Below are 22,293 nucleotides of genomic sequence, written 5' to 3' on the forward strand. Positions count from 1 at the left end.
CGCGCCCAAGGGCGGCCTTGGCCCCGCCTCACCCGCTGCGCGCCCGCAGGAGGACGCCTCCCGCCGCAGCTTGGCGCTTGGGCCGCCTGCGCTTCACTTCCGGGGCGGCGCCCTGGCAACGCAAGACGCTGCAGCAAGCTCAGCAACTACTTCCGGGTCAGGCAAGGCTGCTGGACCTCCTTGCGTGGGCAGCTTAGATCCCAGGAAATGCGCCTTGGTCCACTCTTGCAACCCAGAGGCCTGGGAATAGGCTGAGAAGGGTCTGGGCGCTGAGCCCAGCTAGTGGGAGGCAGAGGAGGAAGATGACCAGCCCTGGCCACATGGCCTTGACCTCCCCCAGCATTCAGGTGCCCAGCCTGGAAAATTAGTGCTGGGGTAGCACCTACCTCTAGTGCAATAGCACCCTCTCCTCCACAAAAAGTCTTAACTGACCTTCTCCAGAATCTTTACCATGGCTGATTTGGGGACTGTCAGCAAAAGAGTCTCCACAAAAGAGTTCAATGTAGATAAACTTCCTATTTTCGTGTCATCCTATTTTACTTGACTGCTAGCCTGGAAAAAATGGGCACTGGAGGTGCTGGACACCCCGTTACTGGTTTTTCACAAACATATCCAGTATAGTAGTTTGTAGAAATGTGTAAACCAGGCTTCTGGCCTTGATCTGGGCTTCACAGAGATGTCTACATTTCTAAGCTAAAAGAAGTTATGGGCTGGGGGTGTGGCTCAAGCGGTAGCCCGCTCACTTGGCATGTGTGCGGCAGGGGTTCGACCCTCAGCACCACATACAAACAAAGATGTTGTCTCCGCCGAAAAAAATAAATATTAAAAAAAAATTCTCTCTCTCCCCCTCTCTCTCTCTCACTCTCTCTTAAAAAAAAAAAAAAAATTCCTTTTAGGACTGGGGATGTGGCTCAAGAGGTAGCGCGCTCGCCTGGCATGCGTGTGGCCCGGGTTCGATCCTCACCAAAGATGTTGTGTCTGCCGATAACTAAAAAATAAATATTAAAAAATTCTCTCTCTCTCTCTTTCTAAAAAAAAAAAAAAAAAAAAAATGCTTTTATGTGGACTTCTAGCCCCTCCCCATCTGTGCTGGGTATAAAATTCCAAAACTACCTAAACTAGGGGTTCAGGGGATTGATTACGAAAAAGCTGTGCCCTCTGAACCTGGCTGCAGTCTAATAAAACTGTTTCCTGCTGTCTTTGGCTCCTTGCCTTGTCTGTCCCTACAACACTAGGATTGACCATACAACAGTAAGAGGCCCCTCAAAGGTCACCTCATCTGTGAAGCATTCCTAAAAGTAACTGTGTGCATTCCAAAATCCCCTCTGTTGGAAGGAAGCAGTCAGGTGCACTCCAATCATCTTGGGGCTCAGGAGGCTGAGACCAGAGACTGCAAGTTCAAAGCCAGCCTCAGCAATTTAGTGAGGCCCTAAGCAACTCAGTCAGACCCTGCCTTTAAGTAAAATACAAAATAGGGCTGGGGATGTGTCTCAGTGGTTGAGTGCAAAATAAATAGCGACAGCAGCAGCCTGGCCCAGTAGGGAATTTAAAACTGAAACCTGAATTATCTCAATCTCAACTCCCAAAACCAAGTGTGTGGCTTCATTCAGGCAAGTCACCTCACTTCTCTGGTTCTCAGTTTCCTTCTGTGTAAACTGATGATAATAACACCTAGGTTGAAGGCTGTTGGGGGGTGGGAAGTAATGTGCTTAGCACAGCACATTGGGGTTACTCAAATACTTGTATTTGATTCATAATAAAAATGCATGACCCGGGTGGGGGCAGGGGCGGTGGTGCAGGCCCACAATCCAGTGCTGAGGATAAAGCCAGATTTACAGATAGGTAGGTAGTCTAGCAAGAAAATGGAGGCCACTGTTGAGGAAGGAGTCCAGGAAAACAGAGCAGCTTTGGGGGAAATTGAAATGTTCCTGTCCCCAAGGTCCCTGAGCCCATCCTAAGGAACTGTTAATGAAGCAGCTCCCAGCAGACAAGGAAATGCTAATCAAAAGCCACCCCAGGCCCTTCCTGCCCAGATTACTCCTCCAGCCCACCTACCTCCCACCTTTTGGGCCTTCCCACCTGCATTCTATCACTGCAAGGTAAAGGGAAACAAAAGACATGAGTGTGGGAAAGCTGAAACAAGATCTTAGCTATAGAAAAGGGACACCCTCCCCCTTCCTTGGGTCCCCTTCTTTCTCGGGGAGAAGTCTTTTCTACTGTCCTTAATAAAGCTTCCACTTTCCACTCTCCACTTGCCTCCGTGTGCTTCTCTGGTGTTATACTTCAGCTTTCAGGGGACCAAGGGCTCGTCACCGGTCAACAGCGGTAGCAAGGATGTAGCTCTGTGGTCCAGCAGCCTTGGAGCCAATCTCCAATACCACAAAAATAGATGATTAAATTTGTTATACATCAAAAGCATGTTTCCCAGACATCCCTCTGCTATAAAAGGGCATTTTAGAGGCAACGTGAGAGCAGAGAATCAACAGGGTTTATTTATATGCCTGTTCTGATACATTCTAGCAGTTTCTGCATGGGTGTATCTCAGTCTCTTAATTACAGTTTCTTCAACAGAAATGGGAATAATGATCTCCATTTCTCAGGAGTGCAGAAAAGATCTTTAAATCCCTTGTGAATAGCAACTAGGAAGGTGTTAAAACACGTTTTACCAGTTCCTTGGGCCCTGCAGCATACAAGGCCAGTTCAAAGGCTGTCTAACACCTGGAGGCAAGGGACAGGAAGGCTCTGTGGGGGGAAACCTAGGGAATGCTGAACGCAGGGAAAGTTCTGGCCAATATGGAGAAGGAGCAGGAGCTCAGCAGCCCCAAGAGCAAATGACAGGAAACTGGTGGACTCTTCTCAGTGCGAATCCTACCCTGCAAATCTAATTTTTAAAATAATCTTCCAGCTGGGTGTACAGCTCGGTGGCAGAGCACTTGCCTAGCACCCATGAGGCCTGGGCTCAATTCCCAGCACTGAAAAAGAAATCTCCAGGGGCAGGGGATGTGGCTCAAGTGGTAGCACGCTCGCCTGGCAGGTGTTGAAAAACCAGCCTCTACCTCAGAGCAAAGCCTGTCCAAGGAAGGGACATGACCTTTGGCTTTGGGAAAGACCCACAGAGCACTCCTAGGCACATTCCACCCCTGCTAAGTTGTTTATCTACAAATAACAGGAGAGATCTGCTGCGCCAGGTGTCCCTGACTCAGTCAGGCTAGGTGGGGACCCATAGCAATCCCCTAGAGCCACCAATCAGCATGAGACAGGGAAATACCTGGGACGCCAGATGACCCTCCCAGGAATTTATGGTGTTGGGAAACCATGTAGTTCATCATGAACACCCCTCTTGGCTTAAACCAGTCAGTTAAAATGAATCCCCCTCTTGTACTAACCAATCACCCCTACCCAACTTGTTCCCGCCAGTGAATGTGCTAATCATGTTTTAAGAGTTGTTTTATGATTTTCCCGTGATGTGTGATGATTTGCTAAGAGATGCTATGATGTATGTGGGGTCCCTGCCTTCTCCAAAGAATGTATAAAACTGCTGCAAACCCTGGGCTCGGGGACTCTCAGCATCACCAGTTGCTGTGTGTGCGCAGGGAGGACAGAGCTAGCTCACAATAAACACCTCTTTGCTGCTTACATCGATCTTGGTCTCTGGTGGTCTTTTGGGGGTCCCGAATTCGAGTATAACAGTGTGAGGCACTGGGTTCGATTCTCAGCAACCACATTAAGAAAAAAGCACAAAATAAAGATATTGTGTCCACCTAGAACTAAAAAATAAATATTAAAAAAAAAGAAAAAAAAGAAATCTCCCAAGGCTTCTCATTGCCGCCAAGATCGTAACAAGCAGAAGTCCCAGCAACTCTGGAGGTTGAAGCAGGAAGATCACCTGAACCCAGGAGCTCGAGACCAGCCTGGGCAGCATAATGAGACCAACCACACACAACGTAGCAAGAGCTTCCACAGATCAGTAAGAAAAAGATGCAGTGGGGCTGGGGATGTGGCTCAAGCGGTAGTGCGCTCACCTGGCATGCGTGCGGCCCGGGTTCGATTCTCAGCACCACATACAAACAAAGATGTTGTGTCCGCTGCCGATAACTAAAAAAAAATAAATATTAAAAAATTCTCTCTCTCTTTCTCCTCTCTCACTCTCTCTTTAAAAAAAAAAAAGATGCAGTGCAGCTGGGCAAGGTGGCTCATGCCTGTAATCCGAGCAACGCAGGAGGCTGCTGCAGAAGGATTGCACATTTGAAGCCAGCCTGGGCAATTTAGGGAGATCCTGCCTCAAAAGGTAATGGTGCCCCCTCCTCCACCAAGAATCTTTATTGAGCTTCTCCAAAGACCATCACCAAGATTTTTCTTATTAATAGAATATCAGCAAAAATTTCTGTCAGGAACTCAATGTGGTTTAGGACTTCCTATTCTCTGTGAGTTCTGAGTTGCTTTCTCTTGAAAAAGCTAAGTTTCACCTCACACACTTGATGCTTTTGTGGTGAAACTTGTAAAACCTCTGACTAATCTTAAAAAAAGGACCAAAAAAAAAAAAAGAATACTTTCTATGAACTCAAAAAATTGTGTGTGTGTGTGTGTGTGTGTGTGCGCGCGTGTGCGTGTGTGTTACTGTTCAGTAGACTACTACAAAAATGGAAACCTCCACCCCTCACCCCCCACTGGATATAAAGTTAGAAGAATTTTCAGAGAATTTTAGGAGGTAGCCCCTCTGGCCCTGCAGCCAATAAACCCGCTTCCTGAAGATTCCTTGGTGCCCAGTCTCTTCTGTCCTACATCAAAAATAATGAATAAAAAGGGCTGGGGAGAGGGTCTGTGTAGCTCAGTGGTAAGAGGCACCTTGGTTCAATTCCCAGTCCTCCCCAATTTCCTTTAAGGGTTGTGGATGCAGCTCAGAGGTCGAGCACTGGCCTAGCAGGTGAGACGGCCTGCTTTGAATCCCCAGTACCGCGGGTCAGCCATCATGGGCTGCCTCCACTGCTCTGGGCCTGCGGTGGGGCCCGAACCCCATGGTGAAAGAAAGCAGCCCAGAACTAGGTGACAGAGGGCAGAGAGAGCCCCGCTCACCAGGGACAAAATACAATCCCCAGGGGCCGGGAGCCTGGGATTCACCTCCTCCAGCCACCCCCACCGGCCTATAGTGAAACCCAGTGAATCCATACCAGTGGATTAATCCTGCAGAGCTGCCCCACAGCTGGGGCCCACAGCAGGGAGCCTGTCCCCAGGACCTTCCTCTGCAGAACAGGGCTCAGCTCTGAGCCCAGCAGAGGGCAGCTCCTATTGTTCCCATTCTTCATTATAAAAGAGACCACCTGCCTGTGAGGGGATGACCCCACAGCAGGGGTCCCGGACAGAATTCAGTGGGGATGGGAGGAGCTGTTGCCAGGAGAGGGGAAACCTGGACCTTCTCGACCAGACAAAGCTCTGGCTCCTGGGAAATCTGTCCCCCTTGTCACTGGCAGCACAGTGCTGGGGACAGGAGGGAGGTGGAGTAGGTCTCCCCAAGACCCAGCAGCTGGCCCCACGGCACAACCCAGTCAGGGTAGGAAGCAACCTCTTTTCCCTTCCTCCAGCAGGTGCCAGAGGGGACTTGAGCCCAGGCGCAAGGGAGGGGCCTCCACATTTGATGTTTTCTCTTCCGTGTGGGGCGGAGGCAGGCGGGCTGTGGCTGCTGGAGATAATGGAGCGGGGACGTGGGATGCAGATCAGGGAGCTGGACACTGAGCCCATCTCCTGGGTTGGCCGTCACCTGCCTGCCCCTCTACCCTCTCTTCCTGCCAGGGCTGCTGGTCTCTGTGTCCCAGAGATGGGCACAGGCCTGGCCATGGGCACTAAAGACGGGGGAGAAACAGTTCCCTGTCAGGAGCCCGTGGCTGGGACACCAGGCTCCTCCCAGCCCCGTGGTCCCTCCTGGGATGCAGCCAGGCTCTCTTTCAAGAAAAGGTCCGAACCCCATTTCCTGTTCACCAGACTGAGCTGCTCCGTCTTGGTCTCCATTGCTAAGGGGCCACATGCCTGACCTTGCAGTGCTGGGGAGGAGACAGACGGCAGCCGGACAACCACGTGAGGCACGTGTGTGTTAGACCACCACGCAAGAAAAGACCACTGTCTCCAATTAAAATCAAATTAAAGCAAGCTTATTATTTCGACCGGCCTGGCTGCCTTGCCCATCAAAATCGTGGGAGCCAAGGACACTGGCAAAGCTTCCTTGCAGCCCAGTTTTATAGCCTAAAAAGTTACACCAAGGGGGGTTACAGGTAACAAAACTCTGAGGAGCATAGCACAAGTTTACATTTTTGCTGGCCCCGACATCAGAATTTATGGAGGTCTTAGAGACTCAGAGAGGGTCGTTATCTGGCCAGAATTTATGAGGCGTCACTAGGGTTTAGGAAAGGGTTGTTATCTGGTCAGGGAAAACCGGACATGGGTGAGTTCAGGGCACGGGCAGGCATTCCAATCAGCTTTACAACATCGACTAATGGCCAGGCCATACAGACATCCTGATATTTTTACAGAAAACAGAAATGAATCCTTCATAACTTGTGACAAGCTGGCTTCTGATCTAAAGAGAGAACTAGGCTAGGTATATCTTGGACCTGGCCTGTGACAGACCTCGCCCCCTCCAGACCCGCACATCTTTTCGCCTTCCGTCTGCGAGTGGCACCAGCCATCAGCTGCAGGACAGGTGGCCCTGGTCAGGAGAGTGTGAGAGTTCTGGCCCCAGAGGACAAGAGGGGAGACAGAGCACATTGTCACCAAGCCTGTGTGTGTGGCCATGTCACCTCTGTTGGGCAGAGAAGGGACCTGGAGCTCCCAGAGGTCGGGAGATTGGCCAGGACGCCCAACTCGCCACAGGGCCACGTGGACTCGGCAGGTGCTCAGCTCAGCCAGACAGGGACAGAGGGGCACCACGAAGCCAGCTTGGTGGGCCGCTCTCTTCCTCAGAGGCCAAGTGCCAGCCTGGCTTTGTCTGTGGCAGACCCTGGCGTGGACTCTCTGATGTCCCCACCTTTGCTGGCTTGACTCCGCCTACCACAATGTCCTTAAGTGACACATCTGGGACAAAGAATGTGCACATTTTTAGTTTTGAGAAGTTCCCGGATGCCCTCCTGAGAGGCAGCACACGTGTGTGACCCCAGCACAGAAGGGACAATGCCACCACACACCTGTCCGCCACACACATGCCCACCTGGTGCCTAGCCATGCAGCCCGGCCTAGAGGGCTGGGCAGCGACGCTGTTCCTTGATTTCTTTGGTGATTTCAAGGACAGAGTAGCAAAAAAAACGTCGTTGGAATGAAGAAATATTTCCTATGAGTAGAAAAATCTGAAACTGCCCTGGCCCCCCTCGTTCCTCCAGGGTGGGGGGGCGGGGAGCATGAGGTGGGTCTGAGATGGAGACCCTGCCCGCCCTGGCTCATGGGACCTCACAGTCACCACGTGGCCCCTGCTCTAACATGGGAACAGCAGGGCCTACTTCCTAAGGTGGGTGAGCATGAGACAGGGTGCCAGGAGGGAAACCTACTCCTTGTGAAACAGGTATCTTGTGGGGTCCTCTGCTTGGGGAGCAGGAGGGCAGAAGGGCACAAGGCCTGCTTCCCCAGGGCTGAGGATCCTGGGGCAGCCTGGCCAGGGCAGGCCCTTCCCTGGAGGGGTGGCCAGCCCATGCCTGGGGCCTGTTGGTGCGGAACCTCAGGAGCCTGGGGCTCTTCTGTCCCAGGGAATCTGCTGTTGCTGAGTGGTTGTCAGGGGCTGTTATTTCTGGGCAGGAGGAGGTTCTGCAGGACTAGGGCTCCTTCCTGCCCGCGCCCTAAGGGCCTGGTGCCTCCTGCCAGACCTGACTTGAGCCGTAACCTGGGGTCTTAAGCCTGCTCCTGGCAGGGGACAGCAGCAGGCTCTGCTGGGACATCCACAGCCTGCTGTCCAAGGCCCTAGCAAGGCTTCAGGAGCTGATGTCCCCCATTGCCTGGCGGATGGAGGCTGTTCTCCCTCTCCTGACAGGCCGAGCTGGATTAGGTTATTTTGGGTGCTCCAGGCATTGGGTTTCAGCACACATGGGTTTCCTCAGGACGGGAACCCACGGGAAGTTGGGAGTATCCATGTTCATTTTATCCACGACATGAGCTGCCAAGATCTAGAGGTTCACAACCTAGCTAGCCCTCAACAGATGAATGGATAAAGAAAATGTGGTATATATACTCCATGGAATATTACTCAGCTTTAAAGAAGAGTGCAATTATGGCATTTGCCATTAAATGGATGGAGTTGGAGAATATCATCCTAAGTGAAATAGGCTAATCCCACAAAACCAAAGGCTGAATGTTTTCTCTCATATGCGGATGCTAATTCACAATAAGGCAGTGGGGGGAGGGCACTAGGGAAGAAAAGCATTACCTTAGAGTAGGTAGAGGGAAGTGATGGGAGAGGAGGGGAGGAGATCTGGGGATAGGAGAGATAGTAGAATGAAACAGACATTATTACTATATGTATATATGTGACTGCATGGCCAATATGACTCTGCAACATGTGCACTCAGAAAAATGAGAAATTTGGGCTGGGATTGTGCCTCAGCGGCAGAGCGCTTGCCTGGCACATGCAAGGCCCTGGGTTGAATCCTCAGCACTACATAAAAAATAAATAAATAAATAAAATAAAGATGTTATGTCCAACTACAGCTAAAAAATAAATATTTTTTTTAAAAAAAGAGGAGCTGGGGACATAGCTCAATTGGTAGAGTGCTGACCTCGCATGCACAAAGCCCAGGGTTCGGGGCTGGGGATGTGGCTCAAGCGGTAGCGCGCTCGCCTGGCATGCGTGCGGCCCGGGTTTGATCCTTAGCACCACATACAAACAAAGATGTTGTATCCGCCGATAACTAAAAAATAAATACTAAAAATTCTCTCTCTCTCTCTCTCTCTCTCTCTCTCTCTCTCTCTCTCTTAAAAAAAAAAAAAAAAAAAGAATAAAATAAAATAAAGATGTTGTGTCCACCGAAAACTAAAAAAAAAAAAAAAAAATCCCGGGGTTCAATCCCCAGCACCACAAACAAACAAACAAAGTCCTGATCTGACCCACAGGTCAGCAAAAGGTGAATGAGTCAAGGGCGACTCTGAGCTCTTTAGCAGCTGGGAGGACATAGGGGCCTGGTGGGGAGCTGGGAGGTGTGAGCGCGGGGGATGGTGGTGGCTGAGTGCATGCAGCACTTCTCGCCCGCTGGGTGGTGGCCTCCAAGGCGACTCATTGTCCACCATCTCCTGCACCCACTCTCAGCAGGCCTGGCCATCTGCTCTCAGACACCTCTGTCCCTGCTCTTGGTGGAGCTGGTCTAGGCCAGCAGCTCTCTGTCATGCATGGGCACCTACACCACGTCTGTGCTCTCTGAGGCCATGAGGGACCCAGGGAGTGGCCATGGACCCTACTTATTTCTGGTGGTTTGAAACAGGAGGAGAAGGCCAGGAGGCCAGAGGGACAGAAGGCCTTCTGCACTGTAAGAAGCTCTGGCCAACAGCCTTGGGACAATGAAGAAGGTTGGGTAACTAACCCAACCTCTCTGGGATTCCACAAAGTTACTGAACCATCTAGGAACCAGCCTTGAATTCCAAAAGTAATCTTTGCTAGGCACAGTGGCACCTGCCCATCTGTAATCCTCACTATTCAGGAGGCTGGGGCAGGAGGATTGCAACTTCAAGGCCAGCCTTGGCCACTTAGGGAGACTCTACCGTGTCCCCCTCCACCAGCTCCTGCAGAACCCCCACTGGACATCAGGCCCCAGACAATGGTCTCCCTTCACTCCACCTCCGTCTTTCCCACAGCTCTCTGGGAGAACAGAGAGGCCAAGCATGACCTGTGGGCGTGGCCTCGAGACCACACTGCACGGCTCTGTGGAGTCCGCCTCCCTCGGCCAGGCAGTGCTGGTCTGGTCCCATCTCTGAATCAGAACCCAGCGGGCACAAGAAGTTCAACCCTCCCCGCTGCGAGCACTGTGATGCCCCACTCCAAGAGCTATGGACCCCTGAGTTCCCTGGGAGTGTCCCTGGGAGTGTCCCCAGCTCAGCTCAGCCCCAGGCAGCTGTGTGAACAGGCACCTCTGAGAGGCAATGGCCGAAGCTTCTGTTCCCTTTAGTGATGGGGATGGACGCCAGGGCTTCACGCACACAGGGCTCTGCCTCCCTGCTATACCCCCAGACCCAGGCCCAGAAGTAACTTCTAGATGTCTTTCAAGGGGAAATTCTGAGTATCAAGAGAACCGAGTAGGGACCAGGAACGAAATCAGCCTACAACAGAGGTGGCCCTCGAGGCTCAGCTTGGATGCAGTCTTCACTGGAGTTTTGGGGGGCGGGGGATACTACCCATGACCTCACACATGCTGGGCAAGGGCTCCACTGTGAGTGAGCCACATCTCCATCCCACTAGCCATTTATTGGGCACCTACTGTATAAACATGAAAGGAGACAAACCTGGCCAAGGCTCTGCGGGGGCAGGGGTTCAGACACCAAACAGGTGAGTGAGTACAGAAGAGAACAGAAGGTGCTGCGGAGAAAGAAAGCAAGACAGGGAAGGAGGAGGCCGGACCCGTGCACTGACTGCCATACTGGCCTGGTGTCTGTCGCCTTCGCACCCTTTGAGCTGGGGACGACCATCCCCATTTCTCGAGGCCAGGGGACAGGAGTTGAAGCCAGCTCAGGTTCAGAGACCGGCTTTGCCCCCACCCCATGTGGCTGTGTGCACCCCGACCCCCACAGCTCTGCTGGCCTCCCAGCCCTGCCTCCCTGCTGCTAAATGGAAATGTCAGAAAATTCCAGAGGTTGCACCACAGCTGCCCACAGAGAGGCCAGCATTGGCCAGATGTGCAGGATGCCAAGGGACAGACATGCTCCTGGCCAGTTTCTCACCTGCTGGACAGGGGCTGCAATGCCCCTTTTCAGGGGACAGTCAATGCTCCCTTTCAGCCCTGGATGGTCAGAGAACATGGACACCATTCCCCTCCAACACTGCCCACGATGCTGGAGTCCAGCTCGTGAACAACCAGTCCCTCTTCTGCTGCACGCCCTTCCCAGGCTCCCCAGTACCCAACTTCACCTTCCTGTTCAGTGGAAACCCAGCGTCTCCCTCAGGTCTCCTCAACTGCCCGGCCTCCCTGAACATCCTCAAGGCTCCCAAGTCGGCCTCTGGTTTTCTCCCTTCCGAGGCCCAGTCACTTTCTGGCCCTGCATGGCCTCTGCCTTAAGGCAGGCATTAGGGGGCTGTGTCTGGCATGTGGGAGGCACTGGGTTCCACCCCCAGCACCACATTAAAAAAACACCATAAACAAAATAAAGGTATTGTGTCCATCTACAATTAAAAATATTTTTTAAAAAGGTAGGCATTGGCCATTGTCCCTGGGCTGGTGTCAGTGCCTATAGTCCCAGTGACTCAACAGGCAGAGGCAGGAGGATGGCAAATTCCAAGCCAGCCTCAGCAAATTAGCAAAGACACCCCTCAAACTAAAAAACAAAGCTAGCACACAGCCCTAATCCCTGCAATTGAGCAGTCTGAGGAAGGAGGATCACAAGTTCCAGACCAGCCTTAGCAACTTAAGTGAGGCCCTAAGTAACATAGAGAGACCCTGTTTAGAAATAAAAGGGCCTGGGAATGTAGCTCAATGATACAGCATCCTGGGTTCAATCCCCAGTACAGGAAAAAAGAAAAAGACAATAAGAAAAAAAACAAAAAACCCTAAAGCCTCATCCTTCTGCCTAGAGATGACTATGTGCTCATTTTGCTGCTGTGTATTTTCTTCTGGATCTATATATATGGATTGTTTATCATTATAGGAACAGATCAGAGATGATTTCTTTGGTAGCCATGTTAAATTCCTCACTAGTTCATAACGAACTCCTACAATATTATCTGTAGTATTTATTGACCACCTACTATGTGCCATATACCACCCAGAAGGCTTCATATGCTTTCATTCTGACAACAGCCCTGGGAGATGCCTTGAGCCCCAGACCCTCCACCAGCATCCTTTGTGTTGGGAAAAGTATAACGGCAGCCGCACCCCAGAGAAAAAAACCCCAACATGGCGCCTAAGGACCTTCTCTTCCTACTTTCCCCTTTTTTCACTGGCGCAAAAAGTTCCCGCGGTGTGAACTCTCCTGCCGGCGCCAATTTCAAATCTCTCTGGCGGGGAACCTTAGCCCCAATAAGAACTAATTCCTGGGATCCAGAACTGATATCTGGAAGAACTTGCCAATAAACAGGTGGCCCGCCATTTATCTAAGCCCTGCCTTCTCTCCTTAGATCTATATAAGCACACAGCCTTTTGCAATAATTGTCTTGTGTGGAGGATTCTTTCACCATGAGGGGTTCAGGCCCATGAGACCCTGTATCATCACCCACCCCCTCCCCGGGGCTCCTCACTCCTGAGGGAAAGGCGCCTGTGCCTATTAATACATTTCTGGGAGAGCTGGGCTTCTGGCCTGGAGTTGATGTAATTCCCAGGTCCTGGAAAAGGAGATCCTGGAAAAGAGGCCGAAGACGCCCTGTGGCAGGAGGGCCCCTGCTGGTTACCTACAGCCTGAGTTTACTAAACTTCTCTCCTGATCCCCCCATGGCCCTGCAGGACCATTTCTCAGATGAGAACACTGAGGCCCAAGTAGGCGACACTGTTCTCTCTCCAGGGACAGAAGAAAGAGCGGCAAAGGACAAGGGGAGGGGAGCCCTTGTGGACCCCTCCTCCAGGGCCCTGGCCAGAGAGGGACCCATAAACAAGCCCAGTTCTCAGAGGTGGTTACTTCCTCCTTCTCTACCCGCAAAACGCCCCTGCTGCGGGTTGGGATGGGAGACCACCCCGCCCACCCGGCCTCGAACTCCCTCCAGGGTCTCTCAGCGGCCTCCACGTGGGCTATCTGCCCGTGCCCTCCCTGCGCCCCCCGGCCCAGCCAGGGTGAGCAGGCCCCCCTCGGTGCGGAGGGCCACGCAGCTGGGCGCTTGGCGCTGCGTTTGCTGCTTCTAAGGAGCGAGAAACGGTTTTGACTTTTCACTACGGGTTTAAAAAACTCGAATTCCCACAAGTACCAGCCTAAAGACACGGATTTTTGAAAGCCATTCGGTCCTCGCGGAGCCTCTTTCCACGTGGGTAAAATGGGCATGAAAAAAGCCCAGGGCTAGCCAGGCGCGGTGGAGCACACCTGTAATCCCAGCGACTCTGGAGGCTGAGGCAGGAGGATGGTAGTTCAAAGCCAGTCTCTGCAATTTAGTGAGACCCTTAAGCAACTCAGCGAGACCCTGACTCTAAATAAAATATTAAAAAGGGCTAAGGATGTGGCTCAGTGGTGGAGCTCCATCGGGTTCAATCCCCGGTACAAAAGGGCTGATGGAGTCTTGAGAGGACCGAGCGAGGCTCATTAGAGTTTGGATTGTCTGGGGCCGGCGGATCCCTCCACTCAAGCTCCCGGGCGCGCACGTCCAACGGCCGGTGCTGGGCGCAGGGAGCGCACCCGGGCACCGGCGGAGCGCACTCGCTGATGGGCAGGGCGGGGCACGTGAGCAGGCGGCAGATGCTCTGGTACCGGCTCCGCATTCGGGTGAGTCTGACTCCCGGCTCGGGGCTCGGGGCAGGCGGGGCAGGAGGGGCGGGGCCGAAGGGGCGGGGTCGCCTAGCAGGTCCCGCGCGACACACAGCAGCAGCCACCGGCCGCACACTGCCACCGCCCTCCCAGCCGCTGCTGCTGTCGCGAGGTAAGTTGGAGCCCAGAGCCCGGCCACAGCCCGCCGCTCAGCGCCCACAGCCCGGCAGGTGAGCGCACAGGCCGCTGACCAGGGCGCACGGCTGCGAGGTCGGGGACCCGGACCTAAGTCCCTCCCCGTCCCGAGGGAGTCTGGAGTCCCTTGAGGGAGGACGTCTGAAGACCCCGGCTCTAAAAGTCCCCTGTCTCGCTGGGGGCTCCAGGTCCCCACCCCGCGTCGTGCCAGCCGCAGCCCCGCGTGCCACAGCCTGCGCACTCGTGCAATGGGTGGCTCCTGTGCGCTCCGCCCAGAGGCACATTGCCGGTCACCCTCGCGCCGCCCTCTTGCGTGGCCTCGGAGCTCCGACCTTCGTCGTATGCAGACCGAGTCCTGAGCTCGGTGGGGCACCGCCAGCCCCGGGCCCAGACGACACAGCTCTGTCCACGAAAAGAGGGAAGATGGCGTCGGGCGCCTGTCCCCGCCGGGATCCTGGGCCCCGTGCACCTGAGGAAGGGCCGGGGAAAATCCGGAACAGGAACTTGCACGAGGAGCCAGGCGCTGTCGCCGGCTGCCACCTGCGCAGTGCCCCGCGGGCCCGGTTGGCTCCACCCGGCAGGGCGCAGGCCACGTACGGTTGATCCCGAGTAGCTGCGGCGTCGGAGCTTGAGGCCCCGCCGCCCCCTCTGGTGACCCGCCCTAACCTGCGCCGGGGCTTCAGGGCCTGTCTCACTTTCTGCGGTGGGTCTGGCCCCCGGGGATGCAGAACGCGTAGTAAACCGTTGGTTGCTGCTGCAGTTGGCGCTAGTAGGAGCCACCCCCTGCGGCGGGACATTGTTGTTGCTGATGCTGCTGCAACACTGTTCCTGCCCTAGTCAGGGACACCAGCTCTCTAGAAGGGACCCTGGGCTAAAAGGGCCATATGCTTAAACTTCACGGAGCAGGCCTCAGTTCACAGCTGGAGAGACTGAGGCTTAGGTCCCAGGAAGCACAGGTCCTGCGCCTTTCAGCTAAAAAGTCCAGAGCCCTCTTTTGGAGACCATGCAGCCACTTCTCAGTTGGGTGACCTTGGACAGGCCATCCACCTCTCTGAGCCTCAGTTTGTTGATTCTGTAAAATGGGTACCTGAGATTCCTGCCCAACTGTGGCTGCTGGTAGCTTCCACTGAATTGGGGCATGGCCCTGGTTCTCAGTGGCTGATTCCTGCTGTTGACAGGCTGTTTTGCAGGTGTTCCCTGAAGAGTCACCTGAGGCAGCTGAGAGATAGGTGAGTCCTCTGCCAGGCCCCTTCCTCCAGGCCTGCACCTCCTCAGTGTCTTCACCTCTAACACTCCGTTCTCCAGGTTTTGGGGGCCTCCCATCTGCCTTTAAGTTTTCTGTTTCTAATGTTGCAGTATCCGGGGTCAAAGTTATCAAGAAGAGGGCCTGGGTGGCGGCTCAGTGGGAGAGCGCTGGCCTAGCACGGGTGAGGCTCTGGGTTCCATCCTTAGCACCACATGAAAATAAGTGAATAAAAATAAAGGCATTGTTATCAAGAAGAGGTTTGTTTGGGCTCCAGTTGTGGGGCTATGTGGTAGAGAGCTGCATCTGGGATGGCCGCCGTGCCGGCAGGCTCCTGAGGACAACCAGTGCCGAGACCCCCAAGTGGCCATCAATATCTCTTCTGGTTTCTCTCTCTGGGATTCGGTCATGGGGTGCCACCCTGACTACCCTAACCATGTCACCTCCCAGGCCCCGCCTCTTAACACCAGGCTCAGACCAAGTTTCTGCCCTTTACCAGCTCAGGATGGAACGGAATTTAGGTGCCTGAAGGCTTTGGGGGACACTCATTGAATCCAGCCACAGCACCGTCACCCTCAGGACCTCAGCTGTGGCTTCTGCAGAGCCTGGTGGGTTGGATCTGCCCAGTTCTCCATCTGCCCCTTGAGTTGGCTTGATGCCTCACACAGCTGGGGGGCGGCTTCCAGGGCTCTCAGCTTACGCCTGAAAGTTCAGAGTGTGCTTTTCCCGGTGACAAACCCATTTAACCAAACTTCTAAGATGTGGTTCTAGTTGATTTCCCCCCTCAGAGCCGGGACTGAACCCAGGGCCTCGTGCTGCCAGGCAAGTGTGGACCACTGAGCTTCACCCCCAGCCTCAGTCGATCCCGTGTCCTCCCACGGGATAGTGTGAGGCTTAAGACAGATCCCTGGAGTGGCCCACTTCCCCAGTCCCTGTGGGTGCTGGCTCCTCACTCTTTGCTCTCTCTGCCCGGTTGCCACCTCCTGTGAGCAGTCCTCCCTGACTGCCCTGTGTCCAGGGGCAGCCTCCCCTCCCAGCACCTCTGTCCACAGGCCTTGTTTTACTGTCTCTGAGGGCCTGGACCCCTGTGATGAGTCCTGGAGCAGGTCGGGGGCTGCGAGTCTGCTAGCTCCCCGGGTTGGTGGGTACAAATGTGACGGGACCTCTGGATCCACTGAGCTGCCAGAGAAGCCAGGGACAATCCCTGACAGTCCCTCTCCAGGCAGTGAGTGGCGGTGGGGGGCTGGAGGCCCGGTGTGCTTGAAGCCGACCCTGCTGTGGCCGGCGGTGTTCTCCCCTCTCCCTGGAAAGCATCCTGTTAGTGAAATTGAAATTTGTGGACAGTTAATGGCTTCTTGCTTCCCCTGCAGCGGACTTAACTGGATCCCACGAGATTCCCACTGTTTTTCTCTGGCCAGAACAATTCTGAGCGGTTTTGAGGAAGTCCCCAATGGCGCTCGGGTTTTACTGTTGGTGGCCACCAGGAGGCCAGCAGTGGGTCTGGACTGGACCTGAGTGGCCGCTTCCTCGCCTCTCCTTTGTCCTGCCACTGGTTGGCTGGGGCTGGGTCTGGAGAAACACAGAGTGTGGGCCAATGAGTCTGTAGTGCAAGCTCCTGGTTGGCCCTACGGCAGGCAGGAGAGGGGCAGGCAAGGTGGCCGGGGACAGGGCGGGCCCTGAGAGGATCGGGCAGCTGATTTTCCTAGTGTCAATATTAGGATGTGACAATACAAAACACCCTCTGGGCCCTGCAGGGCAAACCTGTTTTTCTGGGGATGAGAGAAAATTTGACACCCAGACAGAGAGGAAGTGCAGGGGAGGACTGAGTCTGCGGGGTTGGTAGAGGGGCCCTGTGATGGGAATAGTCAGATTGAGAATGCCGGATGATTCCCCCCACACAAACGAGGACATTTGCTGCCTGTTGGTGGCACCTGAGTGGTGGCATGTGCCTATAATCCCAGCTGCTCCAGAGGCTGAGACAGAAGGATTGCAAGTTTGAGGCCAACCTCAGCAACTTAATAAGACCTTGTCTCAAGATAAAAAAAAGAGCTGAGCCAGGCACAGTGGCAGACACCTGTAATCCCAGCAGCTCAGGAGGCTGAGGCAGGAGAATCGAGAGTTTAAACCCAGCCTCAGCAAAAGTGAGGTGCTAAGCAACACAGTGAGACCCTGTCTCTAAATAAAATACAAAATAGGGCTGGGAGTGTGGCTCAGTGGTTGAGTGCAATCCCTGGTGTGTGTGTGTGTGTGTGTGTGTGTATATATATATATATATATATATATACACAAAATATATATATATATATATATATATATATATATATATATATATATTTTTTTTTTTTTTTTTTTAAGGGCTGGGCTATCCTGCCCTTCCGTATTTATCCTAAAGAATTAAAGTCAACACATGCTATAGTGACACGTGCACACCTGTGTTTATAGCAGCACAGGTCACAACTGTAGGACCAGCCTGGGTGTCCATCAGTGGATAATGGATGAAGAAAATGTGGATATATACACAATGGAGTTTTACTCAGCCACAAAGAAGAAGTAACTTATGTCATTTGTAGGAAAATGGAACTTGAATATTGTGTTACTCAAAATAAGCCAAACTCAGAAAGTGAAGAGTTGTATGTTTTCTCCCCTGTGTGGATTTCAGAGAGGAGAAAAGAAAGGTGTGGGAATCTCATAAAAAACTGAAAGAAGATCAGTAGAGGAAAGGGGAAATATGGGTAATGATATTGGCCAAACTATAATGTCATGTTGCAATAGGTGTGAATATTTAACAGTGGATCCCACTACTATTATGTTTTTGTTTTTGTTTTTTTAGAGACAGGGCCTCACTAAGTTACTGAAACTGTGATCCTCCTGCCTCAGCCTCCCAAGTTGCTGGGATTACAGGTGTGTGCCACTGCACCTGGCTCACTATTAATATAAACTATAATGTACCAATTAAAAATATGGGGGAAAAATAGAAAGGGCTGGGAATGTAGCTCAGTGGGAAGTGCCCCTGGGTTCAATCCCCAGCACCAAAAATATAAAATATAAAATAGATTTAGAGGGGCTGGGTTGTAGCTTGGTTGTATGAGAACACCTGGGTTCAATCCCTGGTACTGCAAAAAAATAGGTGACATTCGGTGTGTGAGGGCAAAGCCAGCTGCTGGGTTTGGAGGAGACTAAAGTGGCCCCTGTCCAGGCCATGAGGACGTTGACCTCGCTGTTCTGGGACATTGGCTGCCTGCCATGGGTGCTCCTCGAGCTGCATTTGCCAGGGGGCGCTCCCTCCTGCCCTTCACAGAAGGTGAGCCTGAGGCGGGACATGTATCGGGGCGTGTGTCCATCCAGGGACCCACGCGGGAGTTCCTGTCCCTGTGAGCTGGCACGTTCGGTCCCCTCCCTCATTCTTTTTTTTTTTTTTCTTTCTTTTTTTAATATTTATTTTTTTAGTTTTCGGTGGACACAACATCTTTGTTTGTACGTGGTGCTGAGGATCGAACCCGGGCCGCACGCATGCCAGGCGAGCTACGCTACCCCCAGTCCCAGCCACTCTATCAACTGAGCTATATCCTCAGTTCCCTCCCTCACTCTTGCTGCTTTGCAGAGAACTGTCTCCCTCTGCCAAGTCCTTGTTCTGCAGGGCGGGGCAGGGTCCCACTGCTGGGCAGACAGACAGGTAGGCATTCAATGGGGCCACCCAGGCTAAGAGCCTGATGCAGGGACGAAGAGACTTCTGGCCACTCAGGTACCAGCAGGGCCCCTGATCCCTGTGGGGTGTGGCATTACAGGTGTGCGCCACTGCGCCTGGCCCACTATTGATGGACAACTGTCATGCACCAATTAAAAATATGGGGAAAGACGAGAGAGGGCTGGGGATGTGGCTCAGTGGGAAGAGCCCCTGGGTTCAATCCCCAGCACCAAAAATGTAAAACGAAATAGATTTAAAGGGGCTGGGAGGTAAAGGTGTGCAGGGGGCTGGGGTGAGACCCAGGACAGTCCTCACTCCCTGACCCCAACATTTCAGAAGCTGCTCTCGAAACTTAAAACTGCAGACCCAGGTGGGGTCCTCTGCCAAGTCCTACTGCCCATCTCTGAGGGGGGTAGAAAAGCAGAGTTCCCCTTTCCTGGGGTCACTTCAAACTCGTCAAGATGATCATGAATTTGGTATATTTCCTCTACAACCCGGGGGGACCCGCGGGCCTGCACAAGCTGGGTGAGTGCCCTTCTGGGCGACACCCGGGCCCCACTGGGCCATTTTCCTAGAGGCTGGAGCAGGAAGGACACAGAATATCATCTCACTAGGCTCTTGTTTCAGTAAATGAAGGAGGAGGCACCCAACTGGGCTGGGGAATTTGTCTTAAATCACAGGGTTGTGCTGGCCCACGGGTCCAGCTGTCCTGGTTGTCCCTGGGCAGAACTAATGGCTTCCCACCAAGAACCCACCTCAGGTCCTTTCAGAAGGGAACCACTCACCGTTTCCTTCCAGATCTTTCTCCCACGCCTTTCCCTTCTTATACGGAGGACTCACGTGACCAGTGAGAGACATGGCCTTGTGCACCTGGCCTCCCTGAGGCCCCGGCCTTCCCCTCCCAGCCCCTCAGCCTCAGGGGAAGATGCGCCCACACTGATTTGCTGATTTGCTTGGTGTCCGTTTCGGGTTTCGCTCGTGTTTGTGTCTTCCCTCCGGCTGCCATGGCCACCTCAGAAGGTCCAGGTCACAGAGGAGGCAGCCAGGGCACAGGACAATTAGGCCAGAGCCCGAGTGCCTGAGCCCCATCTCGTGTGCATCAGAGGCGTCACTGTGCCTTGAATTCAGTGCACACGGTAGCATGTCGGGGCTCAGGAGGAGACTTTGGGGGGGTCAAGGCTGGGTCCAAGCCACGTCGCTGGGCCAAGATGCTTTGGGGGTGGCGTGATGGCGTGGCCCTCCCGAGTCCCCCATCCCGACACAGGGTGGACCTCTTCTGGAGAGGACTGGAAACTGGAGTTGGAAGTTGAAAGGAAACAGGGTGTCCCTGAGCATCCCCACTGCGGGGGTCCAGGGAGGCTGCAGGGTGGCCAGGCCAGATGGCTGCACCTCCCAGGGCCCCTCCCAACCACCACTTGCAAGTTCCTGAATGAGGCCTACCCCTGGCACAGAACTGCCTTTCTCTCCTCCCTTCCTCTCTTCCTTCCTTTTCTCTATCTGTGAACCCTGTCCCCTCCCAGACAGGCTGCAGAGGACACCTGCAGGTGCCTGCTAGAGGAGACTCCAGTGGGGCGGGAGGGGGACTGGCCTTTGTTCCCTAAAATAAACCTTCCAGGCAGACAGCTCTGTTGGAGATGAATTCAAGCCATTAACAAATATTTTTTTGTGTCCAGTAGCCAGCCACGTGCATTCCTAAAAAGTCAAGATCACAAAAGCAGATATGGTAAAAATTCAATGTCCCTCCTCTTCCTGTTTTGAGAGATGGGCCGTGCATCCTGGCTTTGCTTATAGGAGGGCCTGATGGAGTCCTCTGCACAAGTAGAAGCAGCCTGTGCTGCCCTCTGCTCTGCCCCTGGGGCTGTCTCGCCATCTCCCTCCACGGCCTGGGCACAGCCCTTTCTCAGGGCTGCTAGGTACGTGCCGGGTGTGAATGGGATACAGGACACCTTCCTAGGAACCAGAGTGTGTGAGGCAGAGCGCGACTTGGGCTACTGGTTGTCAGGTTGACCGCCTGTTCACTCTGGAGCTTGGGACCCTGGCTACGTGGGGGTCCTCCCATCCCCTTCCAAGTCACCCAGGTTTTAAGGAGCCAGGTGGCAGAGGGGGTGACAGTGTGTCTTCCTCTCAGCAGTCCTAGAGGCAGTGCCGTTTGTTTATAGGAGGTGCGTGGGGTAGGGGTGGCTCAGGTCTGTCTGTCTGTCTGCTTGAGTTGAGCTCCTCTCAGGCACTTTGTGGCACCGCAGCCTCATGGTCCAGGGCCAGGCTTGGAGGGGTTTTGCAGGGAGCTCTGATGGAGAAGAACAGGGACCGGGGTCCCAGGCTGCGCCCTTCTGCTCTCAGTTTCTGGATCTGTGAGGTGGGAAGCAGCAGGTCCTCCTCTGGGCTTTGATGGAACTGGTGGGTGTCCTCTGGGGTCTCCACCAGAGCTCATCCCCGAACACCTGCTGGGGGCTGCCCAGGACAGATCTGCACTCGCTGCGGGGAGGGAGATGAGCCAGTGGCAGAGCTGGTGTGCAGGCTGCTTTGTCGGGAGCCTGCCCTCCCCGCCCCTCCAGCCCCCTGGTACCCTCGAGGCTGTGGGTGTGGCCCTCTGATCTGCGCCCATTGGATTCGAGCCTCGCCTCCTTGGGTAAAATGGGGCTCTCAACTGGAGGTGGACTTTGTTTGTAGGAGGCTCAGTATGGGCGGCAGCCTGGGTGGGGACCTGGGCAGGTGTGTCTTCTTTCACCAAAGAAGAGTTTTCAACTACTCATTTGCAAATTTTCTGGGGGAGAAAAAAAAACCCAGGTGCTAAAACTTAGTCAAGTTTCCTGGATCTGCAGATATTGTGACCTCACTCTGGGTCCCCTGGGAAGGCTATGCTCTCCTTTATTCACTCAACAACACAAGTCTGCTCTGCGCGAAACTGAACTGGGGGCCAAAGATTCAAGTGATACTTCCTGTTAGTCACTGGCTCTGAATCGGGCCCACTGACAGGGATTCTGTCACATGCCATGGCGCTCACCCGTGATCCCATCTACTTGGGAGGCTGAGGCAGGAGAATCTAAAGTTTGAGGCCAGCCTGGGCAACTTAGGGAGACCCTGTCTATAAATAAGAAATAAAAAGTGCTGGGGATGTAGCTCAGTGGCGAAGTGCCTCTGGGTTCAATATCCTGAATTGCAAAAGGTGGTGGGTAAGGCCCTCTATTGGGTATTTAATGAGCTAATTCATAGCCGCGGCTTCTTTCTCACTCCTTGCCTGACCATAGCGGGTGCTCAGACCCCAGCCAGGATTTGAGCACCGTCATCCCCATTTAGCAATAGATAGGGAAACGGGCCCAGGACAGGAGGGCTGAGGGGTGGGATTGGGATGTTAGCCCAAGGTGAGACGGGTGGCTGTCACAGGCCCCCTCAGAAGGAAGGCAGACAGTGGGCGCTGCACAGGACAGATCCGCCCCCTGGGGCTGTGGGTGGCCGCCCCTGGCAGACCTACCTGCTCTCCGTGGACTCCTGACAACAGCAGACCCCAGTGGCTGGACATCCTCCCATCAGGTGCTGGAGGGGGTCTGGGGATGTCTGCTGAGTAGGGGGATGATAGGACAGTGGGTCAAGGTCAAGGCCAAGGCCATGTGTCCAG

Source organism: Callospermophilus lateralis, chromosome 4, assembly GCF_048772815.1.
Source record: "Callospermophilus lateralis isolate mCalLat2 chromosome 4, mCalLat2.hap1, whole genome shotgun sequence".
Lineage (NCBI taxonomy): Eukaryota > Metazoa > Chordata > Mammalia > Rodentia > Sciuridae > Callospermophilus > Callospermophilus lateralis.